This window comes from Anabrus simplex, chromosome 2, assembly GCF_040414725.1.
Source record: "Anabrus simplex isolate iqAnaSimp1 chromosome 2, ASM4041472v1, whole genome shotgun sequence".
Lineage (NCBI taxonomy): Eukaryota > Metazoa > Arthropoda > Insecta > Orthoptera > Tettigoniidae > Anabrus > Anabrus simplex.
This window is the reverse complement of record NC_090266.1, coordinates 525,973,486-525,989,048: the sequence shown is the minus strand read 5'-3', so window position 1 is coordinate 525,989,048 and position 15,563 is coordinate 525,973,486.

The following is a 15,563-nucleotide window of genomic DNA, read 5'->3' as shown; positions in this document are numbered from 1 at the left end:
GACAGCTGTGATTTCATTCAACATGTTCTATCAATCAATCAATCAATCAATACTGATATGCATTTAGGGCAGTCGCCCAGGTGGCAGATTCCCTATCTGTTGTTTTCCTAGCTTTTTCCTAAATGATTTCAAAGAAATTGGCAATTTATTGAACGTCTCCCTTGGTAAGTTATTCCAATCCCTAGTTCCCCTTCCTATAAATGAATATTTGCCCCAGTTTGTCCTCTTGAATTCCAACTTTATCTTCATATTGTGATCTTTCCTACTTTTATAAACGCCACACAAACTTATTGGGCTACTAATGTCATTCCATGCCATCTCTCCGCTGACAGCTCGGAACATACCACTTAGTCCAGCAGATCTTCTTCTTTCTCTCAATTCTTCCCAACCCAAAATTTGCGACATATTTGTAACGCTACTCTTTTGTCGGAAATCACCCAGAACAAATCGAGCTGCTTTTCTTTGGATTTTTTCAAGTTCTTGAATCAGGTAATCCTGGTGAGGGTCCCATACACTGGAACCATACTCGAGTTGGGGTCTTACCAGAGACTTATATGCCCTCTCCATTACATCCTTACTACAACCCCTAAACACCCTCATAAGCATGTGCAGAGATCTGTACCCTTTATTTACAATCCCATTTATGTGATTACCCCAATGAAGATCTTTCCTTATATTAACACCTAGATACTTACAAAGATCCCCAAAAGGAACTTTCACCCCATCAACGCAGTAATTAAAACTGAGAGGACTTTTCCTATTTGTGAAACTCATAACCTGACTTTTAACCCTGTTTATCAACATACAATTGCCTGCTGTCCATCTCACAACATTTTCGAGGTCACGCTGCAGTTGCTCACAATCTTGTAACTTATTTATCACTCTATAGAGAATAACATCATCCAAAAAAGCCTTACCTCTGATTCCACTCCTTTACTCATATCACTTATATATATAAGAAAACATAAAGGTCCGATAATACTGCCTTGAGGAATTCCCATCTTAATTATTACAGGGTCAGATAAAGCTTCCCCTACTCTAAGTATCTGAGATCTATTTTCTAGAAATATAGCAACCCATTCAGTCACTCTTTTGTCTAGTCCAATTGCACTCATTTTTGCCAGTAGTCTCCCATGATCCACCCTATCAAATGCTTTAGACAGGACTATCGAAATACAGTCCATTTGACCTCCTGAATCCAAGATATCTGCTATATCTTGCTGGAATCCTACAAGTTGAGCTTCAGTGGAATAACCTTTCCTAAAACCGAACTGCCTTCTATCGAACCAGTTATTAATTTCAAAAACATGTCTAATATAATCAGAAAGAATGCTTTCCTAAAGCTTAAATACAATGCATGTCAAACTTACTGGCCTGTAATTTTCATCTTTATGTCTATCACCCTTTCCTTTATACACAAGGCTTACTATAGCAACTCTCCATTCATCTGGTATAGCTCCTCCGACCAAACAATAATCAAATAAGTACTTCAGATATGCTACTATATCCCAACCCATTGTCTTTAGTATATCCCCAGAAATCTGATCAATTCCAGCCGCTTTTCTAGTTTTCAAATTTTGTATCATATTGTAAATGTCATTGTTATAATATGTAAATTTTAATACTTCTTTGGCATTAGTCTCATCCTCTCTCTCTACATTATCCTTGTAACCAACAGTCTTTACATACTGCTGACTGAATACTTCTACCTTTTCAAGATCCTCACATACACACTCCCCTTGATCATTAATTATTCCTGGAATGTCCTTCTGGGAACCGGTTTCTGCCTTAAAATACCTATACATACGCTTCCATTTTTCACTAAAATTTGTCTGACTGCCAATTATGCTTGCCATCATGTTATCCTTAGCTGCCTTCTTTGCTAGATTCAAATTTCTAGTAAGTTCCTTCAATTTCTCCTTACTTCCACAGAAATTTCTAACTCTATTTCCTTCCAGTCTGTACCTCCTTCTTAGTCTCTTTATTTCTCTATTATAGTAAGGTGGGTCTTTACCATTCCTTACAACCCTTAAAGGTACAAACCTGTTTTCGCATTCCTCAACAATTGCTTTAAACCCATCCCAGAGTCTCTTTACATTTTTGTTTACCGTTTTCCACCGATCATAGTTACTTTTTTTAGAAACTGCCTCATGCCTGCTTTATCAGCCATATGGTACTGCCTAATAGTCCTACTTGTAAGACCTTCTTTCTATCACATTTATTTTTAACTACGACAAAAACAGCTTCATGATCACTAAAACCATCTAGTACTTCAGTTTCCCTATAGAGCTCATCTGGTTTTATCAGCACCACATCCAGGATATTTTTCCCTCTGGTTGGTTCCATCACTTTCTGAATCAGCTGTCCTTCCCATATTAACTTATTTGCCATTTGGTGGTCACGTTTCCTGTCGTTCGCATTTCCTTCCCAATTGACATCTGAAGAATTCAGATCTCCCGCTACAATCGCATTTCTTTCCATGTCGTTTCCTACATAGCCGACTATCCTATCAAATAATTCCGAATCCGCGTCCGTGCTACCCTTTCCCGGTCTGTATACTCCAAATATATCAAGTTGCCTATTATCTTTAGAAATGAGCCTTACACCTAGAATTTCATGTGTCTCATCTTTAACTTTTCGTAGCTTACGAATTCTTCTGTCACCAGAATGAATGCTCCCCCTCCCACCTTTCCAGTCCTATTTCTACGGTACACACACCAGTGCCGTGAGAAAATTTCTGCATCCATTATATCATTTCTCAGCCATGATTCAACTCCTATTACAATATCTGGTAAATATATATCTATTAAATTACTTAATTCTATTCCTTTCTTTACAATACTTCTACAGTTCAACACTAACAATTTTATGTCATCCCTACTTGATTTCCAGTTCCCTTATCACTGCTCCCTAGGCCACCCTGTTTCCCTGAATGTACCTCCCTATTACCCTTCCAAACAAATTTCCTAACTTATACGTACCACTGCGGTTTAAGTGAAGGCCATCTGAGTGCAGATCCCAATCTCCTACCCATCCATTAGGATCTAGAAATTTCACTCCCAGTTTCCCACATACCCACTCCATAGTCTCATTTAAATCCCCAATCACCCTCCAGTCAGTATCCCTCCTAAACAGTATCACACTAATATCAAACTCCGCTTTCTTAAACTTGACCCGTGCTGCATTTACCAGATCCCACACATCTCCAACTATGTCGGTACCTACTTATATCAGCTTGCCTTACGTTGTTGGTACCAACGTGAAACACTACCACCTTCTCCTTCAACTCCTCTCTCTCTGCTACTTTCCTCAACATCTGCCTCAACCTAATTCCTGGATAACATTCTACCCTGGTTCTCTTTCCTCCACACACTTTCCCCACGTGTCTAGCGATGGAGCCCCCATGACCAGAGCCTCAACCCTACCTACCTCATTTGATCCCCTCCCCTCCTGGTTAGCCCTATCTTTCCTGATAGCTGCAGAAGCTACTTCCTCCTCCATTTTCTCCTTCCCATGACCCTGTTCTGCCTGTCTTTTCCTATCCTCTACTCTACATTTCCCTTTCCTATCTTTTCCCTTCCTCCTACTTCCACACATCTCAGCAACAGTTCCCTGTCCCTCATCTTCCCTCTGTTGTTCTACCTGGAGTGACTTGTACCGATTTCGCACAGACACCTGTCCTGAATTCTGATCCTAAATAGAGCCCTTAGCCTGCAATCTCCTTCCCCTTAGAACATTAGACCACCTGTCTTCTACAACTCCCCCCTTTCCTTCCCGTCCCTCTTGTACACCTACTGTAACCTGTACATTGTTTGAGGGAGGCCTATCTTCCTTCCTGTCTTCTGTGAGAATCCTAATTATCTTCCTCAAACTCTCTAACTCCTCCCTCATACCCCTCAATGCCTCGCCACACCCACAGTTCGTACACTCGCGCTCATTAGCCATACTTTACGGAAAAATTGAAAATGAAAATAAAATAACTTATTTGTAAAGAATAAATGAACGGAGGGATATATTGTCTGGGATAGTACTCAAAGATCACACAACAATAAGGTAATTAATATACGACTACACTACAATACTACTTTGTCGTACTCTATTTTTTTTATCCTATAACCCCTTACAGGATAAAAACTGCTGTTAATTACTGAATATCGAAAGTAATACACAAGAACTACACAATTCCAAACTGCAATTAAGCCTATCCTAATTACAACAACAGAATTTTAGTAAGAGTTTCTACGGATACCTCTACTACACCAGTACTACACAAATAGTTTACAATAATCAAATAAGCACACTAAATTCTAAGAGGATATTACTCGTATACTACTGTACAGAACACTACAGTAATTTTTAAAATACTTTCAGACGTATCCTAATTACGATACCGGTACCGTATGTCACTACTAAGCACAAACAGAAATGAAATTTGCAAGAACTGCTGTACTCAAAGATTACCAACAAAGCTAAATGCTTAGACGAATTAATTATTAGTACGGTACGCTATAATAGATACACATGTAAGATAACACACGAATATAGTAGGCAAGATACGGCACTATCTAAATATACTGTATCTATACTACAATGTATCTACACTACAATTTTCAGCTGAAGTGTGGTTATATGAACTTTTACCGCTGGTGGATTAGTATTATTTTCCCTACTACGCGGGACGGAGTATAAAAGTGTCCTTAAATGCTGAGAATAAGAGGTTGTCTACTATAATTTCTGTCAAAACCACGCCGGGGGCTTGAAGTGCAAAAATATAGGGATATAGGAAATTGATTACTAAATTTACTCGATGAATAAACGAAGATGGAAAGTACAAAGTATGCAGAGAACTAAGACTACAAATTATCGGAATAATGAATCAGCTGACTTTGTATTTATTTACACTACTATCATGTGCATGTAGCAACAATCGTCAACAATCCATAAAACTGTTAAGTACCGTAATTATCCAGTGAAATTACAGTGAATTCTCTTTAACTTCTCTTTAAATCGATGTTTACAGGCTTATCGTGTTATTTAATGTAATAAATTATTACCTTCGTGATAGTTTGAACGGATATCTGTACGAAATATCGGAAAAGTAGCGGTGGAAATGACAATGAGTTACACTCCTTATGATACCGGTAATCTGCCTTTGTAAGTATAATACCAACGAAGCTACAGATATTTAAAAATATTGTTTTAAAAGTTAATATTATTACCTAAAGTATTTCCTAAACCTAAATTCGATACAACGTACGCCTAGCTAGCCTACTTAACCTAGAAAACGTAATCTACTGAACACCAATGAATTACTTGTTACAAAATTCAAATAAATAGCACTACTCCCAATTTCTACCAACAAGCACTGAACACCAATATGCAAATAGCACTAAATGTAACGCACACACACAAAATTTAAATAATTTCAATAGGTTTTAACTACTTTTTCACTACAATAACGCAAGAGCTCTCTCAACATCCAAACGTTCACAAGCGCATCCAACAATGCAAGTCTGTGGAATGATGAGTGATGTTTTGCAAAGAGTATCACTGTCAACAGGCAGTATCTTCACTAATGGGCTTTTCAAAATCCTCACTGGATTCAAGAGGGGCATCAGCAGATATGTTGGGGTGTAAATGTCTGGTGCCACAATCTTAATGACCATCGTATCGGGCCTTCTCTTTTTCCACCTAGACTAGGGTGATGTTATCTGGAATTCCTTCAAAATGATTTGGAGAACTTGCTGGACGAAGTACAAATTTATTTGAGAATAGATCATTGGTTCCAGCAGTATAGTACTCCAACTCGTTATTTCAGACCTGTGAGAAAACATCTTAATCAAATGTATCCTGAAGTCATCCCCCCATCTAACCCCACTCAATTTTTTCTGTGAGGCTAAAGTAAAACTAAGATATTCTTTTTTTTTTTTTTGCTAGGGGCTTTACGTCGCGCCGACACAGATAGGTCTTATGGCGACGATGGAATAGGAGAGGCCTAGGAGTTGGAAGGAAGCGGCCATGGCCTTAATTAAGGTACAACCCCAGCATTTGCCTGGTGTGAAAATGGGAAACCACGGAAAACCATTTTCAGGGCTGCCGATAGTGGGATTCGAACCTACTATCTCCCGGATGCAAGCTCACTGCCCCGCGCCTCTACGCGCACGGCCAACTCGCCCGGTAAAGTTATTCTAAACAGAAACCCTGAATAAAGAGGACATACATCAGAGAATTAATGGTGTATGTGAACTTATAACATCAGATATGCTCAAGCAAATTCATAAAAGTACACAAAGACATTTCAGTCAGTGTACTGATCAGTAGATACAAGCTTTCTGAACACTTGTGCTATGAATGAGCACTTTCAAAAAGAACGCCAGAAATCTGTTTCTTTATGCTTGGACTAGCATTAGTGAATGGCTTGCTGGAATTCTCAGACATTTCTTTTTTTACATCGCACCAACACAGATAGGTCAAACGGCGATGGTGGGATAGGAAAGCACTAGGAGTGAAAAGGAAGTGAGAGTGGCTTTAATTAAGGTAATTGCCTGGTGTGAAAACGGGAAATCACGGAAAACCATCTTCAAGGTGTCCAAAGTGGCGTTTGAACCCACTATCCCCTGAATGCAAGCTGACAGCTACATGACTCAAACCTCACAGCCACTCACTCAATTATTATTATTATTATTATTATTATTATTATTATTATTATTATTATTATTATTATTATTATTATTATTACAGTTGAATCCTGCTAACTCTACTCTCGATAAATCGACATTCCATATAACTCGACAACTTGGCGAGTACTATTTTTTCTTATCTTAATCGCTAAATTATTTTTACTGGTCAAGATATAAGAGCTATGGTTCTTCCTCCAAACGTGACTCTGGTGTGTCAACCAATGGGCCAGGACATTTTCGAAGCACTAAAGAAGATATACAGGCATAAACTTCCTTTTTCTCTCGTCTTATCCGTGGAGGAACTATTTGTACGTAGTGGTAGAGATATCTGAATCTTGGAATGAAATTTGGCATATAAGACCCGTTTATACCTGGAGAAAGTTGCTGGACCATGCAGGAAACAAATTTCAAGAAAGCGGTGAAAATATAGAAAATTGTGTAATACTGGACTAACTGAAGGAAATTCCAGGCTGTGAAGATATTACTGGTTGTGAAAATTGTGAAATTTTAGGTAGTGAAATAGTTGCACTATTCAAAGGGAACATAGATCAAAATGAAGAAGAATTAGAAGACAAAAGAAAATTGAAAAGGATGACTCACAGTGAAGGACTGCAGGCTGTTGAAGAAATGCTCTGTTACATGGAGAAGCAATGTGATGCATCTGCTGTGTGTATGTTGAGAGCTCAGCCCCGGAGGCTGGTCTGGACCTCAACAGCTCTGCCATCAGCCATCACAGGTGGTCCAGGCATCACTGTAGAGGTGTGAGGTACTTTCACTTTGCTTTCCTCGCTGAGCCAGAAGTTGCTATTACATATCAGTCTGCCAAGCCCACTGAAATGCTTGTACCAACCGATCCTATGAGCAACATTTTTACACTATTCATAATAGGGACTGGCTGCATAAAGAATGGCATTACTAGCATCGATCACTTTCATGTTGTCTAAGCCAAGGATGAGACTGGGATAGGTGAATAAAAGTGACAAATTTGTTCTAGCCTCTACCAGAAGACATAGTGCAGTGTAAACACTACGTCTTGCCAGCAAGGACAGTTTATTTCTCTGTCACCTAGGCGACAAAGCTGCACGAAGACGATAAGAGTGTGAGAGACAGTCCAGCATCACGACATGTTTTCTATAAAGAACTAGTCATTACTTCAGTTTTGCATGTAAGTCTTTTTAATAAATTTTATCTTTGAGGGTATGTTGTACTTTCTATTTCCTGTACTGTGCTAAAACTTTTATTAGACTTATTTCATAAAACTCAACATTTCAGAAACTCGACACCCTCTCAGTCCACATTAGATCAAGATTGCAGGACTCCACTATATTATTATTATTATTATTATTATTATTATTATTATTATTATTATTATTATTATATTGATATTTGATATTTTGAAGCCATTGGGAGAGCGTGTCAATCCCTGGAGGGCACGTTCCCAGGTGCTCACAGAAATGTGTGCTGGTGAAGACACCTCGGAATTGAACCCACAGGCCAAAACGCAGTCCTTCTCCTGAGGCTTTTACAACACTAGAATACCCTCTCCACATGGGTTATGAATATGGAGGGCTTCAGCTCAGGGTTATGAGTGACGTCCACAGTGGGATCTACGGTGGAGAAGCTGGAATTCAGTACAGTGCGATTGGGAGAAGTGGCATGCTAGTACTAGGGAATAGTAAGAGTAAAATATATTTGTCCATAACTATGGTCATATATTATTACTGGCAAGATACCCGTGCTTCGCTACGGTATTATAATGAAATTTATAATTGAATGCTTAACGTTTTGTATATAATCCGCCGAAATTCGCGATCGAACTCGTTTTCTGAGAGAAACCTCCAAAATTCGTGATCTGACTCGTTTTCTGAGAGATTACGGCAAAGTTCCTCCCATTTTTCAATCTTTCCTTCCAGCAATCGAATTCGTACTTCCCGGGCTAGGTCCAGGTATTCCACCCGGTCAGTTGGGTCCCTAAATCTTTGCCATCTTTTCCTACAAGCATTTTTAATATGGATTAAATCCTTGAGAAGATCCGCCGTGGTGTCATCTTGGGTGCCTTGGCGGTACTGAACCCGCGGCCAGACTGCAATCGTAGTCCTTACCGGGCCAGGACCCGTTTCCAGCGCGGTCCGCAGATTTTGACGACGGTCCAGAATATTATTATTATTATTATTATTATTATTATTATTATTATTATTATTATTATTATTATTATTATTATTTATTATTATTAGGTTCGTTACAACCCCTGAGGATCACTAGTGACTTGTTCGGTACGTCTTCTTTCTTCCCAATACCTCTTCATTCTCTCACTCCTCCTCTTTCTCTCGGCTTCCGTGATCTGAATCTGGATCCTGGTGTCTGTCCATCTGTGACCTTCCACGAGCATTTTGTATTTGGACCTATCCTGTATTGTCATCAGTGGATATTTTTCTTTTATGCCAATAGTCTCCCAATCTTCTCTGACTTCCTCCATCCACTTATTTCCAGTTAAGCAGGTTGCATTCCATATCTTCTTCGTCAGCCTACTGTCATCCATCCTCATGAGATGTCCAACAAATCCTAACCTTCTCTTTCTTATCACACTCGAGATTGGTTCTATACTCGCATATAGTTCCTGCCTTGATCTGTGTACCCGGATTTCACCTTGCTTTTTGGTGCCCCATATATGTCTCAAGATTCTTCTTTCCTCCTTCTCCAATTGTATGCAAGCTCTCTTGCCCAATGTCAGCGTTTCAGTTGCATATAATGCAGCATTCCTGATGGTTATCATGTAGTGTCGCAGCTTGGCGTTCCTCGAGAGGTTCTTCTTTACATATGTAGTCATGGCTGCATATCGTAGTTTCAGCAGCAGTTGAGTTCTGTCTGTGGTACTTTTGTTGCTTTGTACTTTACCCATGATGTTCTCACCTAGGTACCGGAAGCTGTCGACTCTCTCTACCACTTGGCCTTTTACATTCCAATCGGTCTTCGTATTCAGAACCTTCGTCTTGTTGTAGGCTATTTTCAGACCAACTTTGCTGCAGTCTCTGCTAGATTTGCTAGTGCCAACTTTGCGTCTTCTTCCTTCTCATGTAACAACACCATATCATCTGCGAAGGCAAGGCAATCCACTATGACATTGTTTTTTTGATCTTATATCCAATCTGTACACCTTCAATTCCTATGGTTCTATTCAACTGTCTTAACTGCTTCACCACTTCATCCAAAACTAGGTTAAATAATATTGGCGACAGACCATCCCCTGCTGTGAGCTTGCATCCGGGAGATAGTAGGTTCGAATCCCACTATCGGCAGCCCTGAAGATGGTTTTCCGTGGTTTCCCATTTTCACACCAGGCAAATGCTGGGGCTGTACCTTAATTAAGGCCACGGCCGCTTCCTTCCAACTCCTAGGCCTTTCCTATCCCATCGTCGCCATAAGACCTATCTGTGTCGGTGCGACGTAAAGCCCCTAGCAAAAAAAAAAAAAAAAAAAGACCATCCCCTTGTCGGACTCCTGTCTTAATTTCAAAGCTGTCTGACAACATACTCCGGTATCTTACTCTAGCAGTTGTATCCTTCAATGTTTCCCCCACCAATCCATGTGTCGAAGAATCCAATCCTCTGTCACGTAGGATGTTCAGTAGTGTGTTCCTGTCTATTGAATCGTAGGCTTTTGCGAAGTCTACAAATGTAACTATTGTGTCTTTGCCTTTCCTGTGTCTGTGTTCTATGATTCTCTTGAGTCCAAAGATCTGTTCTACGCAGTTTCTCCCTTTCCGGAAACCACCCTGGTATTCTCCTATGGTCGATTCAAGCTGTGCTTCCATTCTGTTCAGCAATAATCTCGAGAGTATCTTGTACCCAATATTTAGCAGTGAGATACCTCTGTAGTTATGCAGTATTCTTTTGTCTCCTTTCTTATGTACTGGTATAATTATGGCTTCTTTCCAGTCGCTAGGTATCTTCTTATTTATCCAGATGTCCATTATTATTCTGTACATGCTTTCTTCCATTGCAGGACCACCCCATTTGATCTCCTCGGCGCATACACCATCATTACCTGCCGCTTTGTTGTTCTTGAGATCCCTGATTGCCTTCACAACTTCTGTTCTGGTGGGTGCTCGTCCTTGGTTGATGTCTCTGTTATACTGTAGAGTAATACTCCCTGTGGGTGCTTCTGTGTTCAGTAGATCTTTGAAATATCTTGCCATTTCCTCCCATACATCTTTTTCAACTCGCCATCCTGTCCTTTCACAAAAGGTTATCTCGCCTCATAACCCTTTATCCTGCTCTTCATCTCCTTAAAGAAGGATCGTGATTTGTTTTTCTTAAACGCATGATCAGCTTCTTCCAGCCTCTCATTCCACCTTTTCCTTCTGGCATTCCTGATCGTCTTGGCAGCCATCTTTCTCGCTGTCTCGAAAATTGACAGGTCCTTTTCCTTCTTGGTAGTCTGCCACCTTACCCACATCTTCCTCCTGTACTCTACCGCCTCTTCACATTCTTCTGTCCACCACTCATGCTTCCTTCACTTGTTATTAGTGGCCAATCGTTTGGATTCTTCTCTAACCTTATCCTTTAAGTTTTCCCATTTACTCTCCACTGTCAGGTTCTTCACGTACTGATCTTGGTTTTTGTTCAGCAGTTCTCTGTCGATCTGGTGTGAGTTTGTGTTCGTGTTTCTCCTAGCTCTGTTTGGTATCCACCTACATTTCATTTCAGTAAGATAGTGGTCAGACTCCATTCTGCTGTTTTTCCTGACTTTGGTGTTCATGATCTCTGCATGGTTTTTGTCTCGGATCGCTACGTGGTCTATCTGCCTTTCACCAATTCTATTGCCCGGACTTACCCAGGTTGTCTTTTTACTCGCCTTGGCTTTGTAGTGTGTGGTCATGATTCTCATCTTGTGTCTTTTGCACAAGTTCGCAAGCCTTTCTCCATTCTTATTTGTTCTCTTGTGTGCAGGGTAATCCCCTACAGGGCCTTTGAATCTCCTTTCAGTGCCTAACTGTGCATTGAAATCCTCCAGCAAGATCGTGACACCTCTCTTGTTTGCTTCCGTTACTACCTTATCCAGTGCGTTCCAGAAGTTCTCTGTCCCTGCCTTGTCTTTTTTGTTCTTATCATTTGTGGGGGCATGTGCATTGGCAAGTGTATAAGTTTTATTGCCAATTTTCATCATCAAGTATGACAGTCCCTCATTCACACCCTTCCAGTCAATGACACAACTCAAGAAGCTTCGGTCTACTATAAACGCCGTACCAAACATACACGGCTGTTGCTTCATCTTGATACCCGGTTTTCCCTTCAAAATTACATATCCTTCTGATTCCACCGTATCTTCATCTCTGAATCTCGTTTCCTGTAGAGCCAGTATGCCGATTCCATGTTCTCTCATTGCATCTAGGACTTGTTTCAGTTTCCCCACTCTGATCATGGTCTGTATGTTGATGGTTCCTAATTTAAAAGTTCTCTTGGGTCTGATCTTTTGTGACCGGCGTATTGAGGATGTTGAGGAATTGGGGAGCTCGGACTCTCCCTCCGCACACGATACAGGTTCCCCAGAATCCGACAACCTGCTTGCGTCGAATGACGTCGACGGGGGATTAACCCCCTGGGGTAAAGTAGTGATTATCATGTGCTCCATGGTTACTTCACAAGCCGAAGTATTAAGCTGGGCTACCGCAATATCGGTAGCGTTGTTACAACTGAGGTAATGAGCCCCAAAGGGCATATTATACCTTCTACCAGGATAATGTTCACCCTAGTTGGTCAGGGCTCGGAGTAGGCATTTCCTCCATACCCCCCGAATAGCTATGGTTTTCCCGCCAATACTCGGATGGCTGACTGCAGTGGTTTCCCACTGGGCGATGGGGTCGCCACATCCCTACGCCATATTATTATTATTATTATTATTATTATTATTATTATTATTATTATTATTATTATTATTATTATTATTATTATTATTATTATTATTGATCGTCTGGAACCCACAGCAAGATGCAAGACCGCAACTTGGCGGTAAATTACATCCTCTGCAATTGTCATTGCTGACAATGTGACCAGCACCATCCTCGCGCGTAGGCAAGTGCATGAGATTTCTGGAGACACGAATGATATACTTCCGTATATTATTGACCTTATTATAGAGGTGAACCATTACATGGTCAGTGTCATTCCTATCGTTTAATTCAAATGTGTTTAAGTTTTTATTTATATTCCAGGAGAATCTACTGTAATCTAACTTTATGTTCTCCAAAGAATAAGATGGTTCTTGAAAACGAACTCGGGAAGGATTAAAAATGATCAGTTTATGATCAGAATAAATACATTACGAACAGTAAAATCTATTGGTCTCAACTCCTTTTGCACCCCACCGCCGTTAAGTTGATTTACCCACCCCCCTAGAAAAGAAAGCGTGTTTCCTTATGTTTAAAGAACATTCCAAATACCAATGTTCACGTCTGTTACCTTCAGTTCTGAGATATAAGTATCCCCATAAGAATTAACTTTTTTCACTACCTTTCAATTCCCCCCTTTAAGCGAATTTCCCGTTAAAAGTACCTGTTTCTTTAATAGTAAAGGATATTCGAAATACCAATTATCACGACTCTAACATCTTCAGTTTTTGACATATGTGTCCTCATAAAGGGGATTCAACTCCTTTTCACCCCCGCCCCCAAGATGATTTCGCCCTAAACGCTTTTTTCTTTGTTTCTAAAGAAGATCCAATACCAATTTCCACATCTGTAATATCTTTAGTGTTTATTAGATGTAAGTATCCTCATACAATTAATTCAAATAATTTTTCAATTCTTTCACCTCCCCCCCCCCCCTTTCGTTGAAATTTCCGAGAATACATGTTCCTTTAATTTTAAAGCAGATTCCAAATACCGATTTCCACGTCTGCAAAATCTTTCATTTTTGAGATAATAGAATCCTCATACAAATAATTCAACTAATTTTTCAATCCCCCTCCCCACTTTAGGTGGATTTCCAAAAACAAAAATACCTATTCCTTTATTTATAAAGGAGATTCCAAATACCAAAATTTACGTCTGTAAACTTTCAAAGTTTTGAGATATAGATAGACTCATTTTAAAAATTCACCCTCTTTTCCCCCTCCAATTAAATGGATTTTTTAAAAACAAAAATACGTGTTTCTTTGTGTTTAAAGGAGATCCCAAATACCAATTTTCAGGTCTGTAATATCTTCAGTTTCTGAGATATAAATATCCTCATTAAAGGCATTCAACCCGCTTTTTACCCTTTTTCACCCCTCCTATTGGGATTTTCCGAAAACCAAAAATATGTGTTTCTTTATTTTTAAAGAAGATTGCAAAACCAATTTTTACATCTGTAAACTTTTAAAGTTTTCGAAAATATATACACTCATTTTAAAATTCACCCCCCTTTTCACCACCTTAGCGACTGAATATCCCAAAATCCTCTCATAGCGAGCACCTACATCTTAATATGAAAGTAACCCCAACATTTCATTTCTTTATGTCCAGTAGTCTTGGCTCGGCGATGATACACCAGTCAAGTCAAGTTATTTTATATACAGAGTGTTAGGTGTATACCTGCAGATATTTCTTCTAGCAATAGAGAACGATGTGACGAACCACTATATATCAAACTTTTAGTAATTTTCGGAAGTTATTTTCGAGAGCAAAGAGATACGATGTTTTTAGAATAGGTAGTAGCCTAAGCCTTGTTCTTGTGAATGAATAGCTTCCCTTTAAGAACAGGCGAGTCACGCGCCATGCGTGCCAAACTGGTTTCTGTTTATGTTTACGTACAACAGCTGAACGCTACCTATGCAATGCACGAGATGTTACGTAACATACTTGTCAAACTGGTTTTATGTTTAAGAGCAACTGAGCTACGATAACAGCTGAAGGTGGCTACTACAGTAGCGTATGCCTTGTTACGTTACATTCTCGCCAGACTGGTTTCGTAGTTGTCAGTATTCAGTTTCCGTCTTAGGGGCTTCAGACAACCCTGGTCATCGGTTTCGGACTCTGGAGATGTACCGAATTCTCAGCGTTAATACTGGTTCATTTGCTGTTATGTCCTTTAAAGGATTGGGATATGTGTGATCATCAGCCCCGTGGTCTAGTGAGTATGGAAATGACCTGAAAACCTGAATCGGTGCTGGACCTGTACGAGCGTGTGATATAATTATTGGTTGGTATAGGCACGCCGGGACGTGAAATACAGTAGATCCCCGTTGTGCATTGCGTAAAGGTAGAAGAAAGATGGCAGGTCCTTACGCCAACGAAAGCAGTCATGGGATGCCCAAATTAGTAGCATCGGAATTGAATTATCGAAACACATCGAACGTTTAGTTTCAAAGGAATATTGGACATGTTATAAAACTAAATAAATTAAACGTACCTACATTTCGTGCCTCCTTCCGGGCTGAGTTGCTCAGACGATTGAGGTGCAGGCCTTTTGACTCCAACTTTACAGGTTCGAACCTGGCCCAGTCCGGTGGTATTTGAAGGTGCTCAAATACTGTAGGTCAGCCTCGTGTCGGCAGATTTTCTGGTACATAAAAAGAACTCGTGCGGGAGTAAATTCGGGCACCTCAGCGTCTCAGAAAACCGTAGAAGTAGTTAGTGGGACGTAAAGCACTTAACGTTGTCATTATTATTATTAGGTCATTAAAAGCTGAAATACGTGGAAGAAAATAGTAAAATATGCGTGGTTTAAGAGGAAACAAGACGAAATGTATGTCACGTGAGTTAGCATCGGTCGCAGTAGTTACCTACAGATTACTATGCGTAAAATGAGAACCAGGTCAAGCTCGTGGGGATGAGTCAGCTGTAATCTCGTATTGTGTATAAACATCAAACATACACATCAACAAATATAAGAAACATAAACAAGG